Consider the following 3,886-nt stretch of genomic DNA (forward strand, 5'->3'; position numbering starts at 1 on the left):
TTTTACCACGACTAGCCCGTGTACGTACTCGTCACCTCACGTACACGGCGCTCACATATCACAATAGTTTCAAATCTTAAAGGAATTTCCCCCACACAAAGTTAGGCAAGCCACTTACCTCAAACCAAGCTCAATCAATCGGTCACAATGCCTTTCCCACGAATATCCGGCTCCGAATGGCCCAAATCTAGCCAAAAGCAGTTACATATCATAAATACAACAATAATAGACTCATCTAATTAATGAAATCAACACTTTAACAAAATCCCAAAATTAACTCAACAATTGCCTGTGGGGCCCACATCTCGGAATCGGGTAAAATTTACAAAATAGGAACGTCCATTCCACCACGAGTTTAACCATACCAAAATTACTAAATTCCTAGCCTCCAACTTCCAATTTCCACCTTAAATACACACTAACTAGGTGGGAAAATACATGGCAAAGTAAGATTGTTGATAAAAAATATGCACAAGGGACTTACCTCAAGAAATGCCTCTAAACTACTCTCATATATCGCCTACACCGAGTTTGCAAAGTCAAAAATGACAAAAAAACACGAAGCCCTTCAATTTTAAGCACTGCCCAGGTAATTCCGCACCTGCGGAACCTGGGCTCGCACCTGCGGCACCGCTTTTGCGGAAATTGTGCGCATCTGTGCAATTCACTTTCCCCCTGCCTTCGCATCTATGATGAAAGGGCCGCATCTGTGCGTGCGTTCCTACAGAATTCCCTTCCACTTCGGCGGACATTGCGCACCTACGAAGAATCCTAACGTATCTGTGTGCATCGCAAATGTGGAAATCACCTCGCACCTGCGCTAATTTTCTCACACTTGCGAGCTCGCACCTACGGGCAGCCTTGCACAAGCACGATTACAGTAGAACCAGTAAAAGCACCAGATTTCCCTAAGTCCAATTTCATTCCGTTAAGCATCCAAAACACACCCGAGGCCTCTGGGACCTCAACCAAACCTACCAATAAATCCTATAACACCTTACGAACTTAGTCGAGCCTTCAAACGACATCGAATAACACCAAAAATCATGAATTAAGCACGGATTCAAGCCTAAGAACTTAGAATTTTCCAAATCATACAAACGACGCCGAACCACGTCAAATCTTGTTTGAATTACCTTAAAATATACACACAGGTCACAAATGACACTACGAACCTACAACCACTTTCGGAAATCCATTTTGAGCTCGATATCAAAATTTCCACTATCGGCCAAAATCGCCGAAAATCTAACTTTAGCCAATTAGAGCCTAAATCTACTACATACCTCCAATACACATTCCGGAGGTTCTTCTAAGCACAAAATCACTCAACGGAGATAATGGAGTAGATAGAATTCCATTTCGGAACTGTCTTCACACAGTTCCGACTACAATCCAAATTCTAAGACTAATGCTCTCATTTAGGGACTAAGTGTCCCAAAACACTCTGAAACTCAAAACCAATCATCCTGGCAAGTCCCAACAGCAGAAATAGATATGGGGAAAGCAGTTAATAGGGTTCGGGGCTCTAACTCTCAAAATGACTGGCTGAGTCATTACAATGTCGCATTTGCGACATCTGGTTCGCAAATGCGAAGGTCGCAAATGCGAGATGTGCTCCCACTACCAAGGTTGCAAATGCGACCAAGGACTCGCAAATGCGAACCCTGTCAAGGTCGCAAATGTGAACCCTGTTAAGAACGTAAACGAGACTGATTTCTCGCAAATGCGAGCTATGCCGAGATGAGGCTTCTTCGCAAATGGGAAGCCTTTCTCACAAATGCGACGTTCGCACATGTGAAAAAATTCTCGCATTTGTGAGACCTGCAATAGCTGCCAAGAAACACTAGAAAAACTGAAGTTTTTCTCATCCTCCCGAACGTCCAAAACTCACTCGATCCCTCGGGACTTCACACCAAACATACACACAATTCTAACAACATCATATGAACTCGCTCGAGGGATCGAAACAATGAAATAACATCAAAACCCATGAATCAGATGCCAAAATACATGGATTAACTCATGAACTCAAAAACTTCTAAAAATACTCTCGCGCGTCCAATTCTTATCAAATCAACTCGAAATGATGCCAAATTTTGCGTGCAAGTCTTAAATGACATTATGGACCTACTCCAACTTCCGGAACCTTAATCCGAACCCGCTATCAAATAGTCCACCCTCGGTCAAACTTTCCAAAAACTTCAAATTTCCATTTTTCACCAAATGACCCCGAACCGACCTAGCGCCCTCCAAATCCACTTCCGGACGGGCCCCTAAGTACAGAATCACCATACAAAGCTATTCCCAGGCATGGAATCCCAAACGGACATCGATAACATTGAAATGCGCTTCAACCCAAATTTATGAAATCCTTTCAAAATGTCAACTTTCCAGAATAGGCGCCGAAATGCTCCCGGGTTATCCAAAACCCGATCCGGACATACGCCCAAGTCCAAAGTCATCATACGAACCTGTTGGAACCTTCAAATCTCGATTCTGAGGTTGTTTACTCAAAATCACACCTTAGTAAATTCTTCCAACTTAAATCTTCCAAAATGAGATTTTTCTTTCTAAATCAATTCCTGACTTTTCGAAATTCAATTCCGACCACATGTACAAGTCATAATACCTGAAGTGTAGCTACTCATGGCCTCAAACTGCCGAACGACGTGCTAGGGCTCAAAACAACCGGTCGGGTCGTTACATTCTCTTCCACTTAAACATACGTTCGTCCTCGAACGTGCTAAGAACTGTTCTGGAGTTGTCTGAAATCACCGTTTAACACGTCGTGCACCTACCCTTGCTACCACAACTCAGTTGAGCACATTAGCTCGAGCCAATCTGAAGATCTTCCCATTTATTTAGTCAAGTAAGCCTTAGAGTCAAATTCCAACATCCGGAATTCTACACCAAGCCTGTTTCCAACATACAAACACCGTATCAATCACTACACACTGCACCAAACATGATTGTATACCCTTACTGAATTCTTACCATGCACCGCGTAACTCATTTTCCCAAGGCAATCTTTCCAAAGAACAACAACTAAAATTTCCACTGACCCGAAGCCCATATTGTACCTCATGACCAATTAAGCCTTTCTTTAACTCTCGCAATACACCCACGACGGAAGAGATATGTATAAACTCATAACTACCTGCTGAATCACCAATCATGGAGTCTCTCCTCTTGACAAGAACCATTACCTCATTTTGAACTAAATAACGATATTTTCCTTTAATATACCCTTCCTAACTCTAATCGCATTGATCCCTGGTCCAATAACCTTATCTCTCCCAGTACAAGCCGCTCAAGCAATAAGCCATCTCAGACACTGCCAAAAGTCTCATCTGACACCATCAATGTGCCGATAGGCCACGGCTCAAATATGATATATAAGGAAAAATGAGCCATGGGGAAGAAAACCCCAGCACACGTTCCTAATATGACAACCGAAAAGATGTTATGAGTCTTTCTCAGAGAATGAGAAACAAAATGCACAAGAATAGATATAGGGAACCATACTCATCATCTCGTTGTTGCGACGTGCAACCCGATCCATACGTGATACCATTGCGGCGTGCAACCCGATCCAAACAACATATCTGTGGCGGTGTGCCACCCGACCCACACATAAAAATAAGTAAGGAAATACCCATTAATCCATAATGCTAATACCTATGAAATACCCGAATATCGACCACAAGCATGCCAAGTGCAGAAACACACCCCTGGGGAGAGAGATAGCGTCGTATGCTATGAAACCCAAGCACATCTAAGGTGCAATAAATGACCTACATATAGAGAGCCATCCTGCTCTCACAACACCACGAACTTCATGGGATCTCAATACATTTGAGAATAATCAAACCGTCTCACAACC

Source organism: Nicotiana tomentosiformis, chromosome 9 (assembly GCF_000390325.3).
Source record: "Nicotiana tomentosiformis chromosome 9, ASM39032v3, whole genome shotgun sequence".
In the NCBI taxonomy this organism is placed as follows: Eukaryota; Viridiplantae; Streptophyta; class Magnoliopsida; order Solanales; family Solanaceae; genus Nicotiana; species Nicotiana tomentosiformis.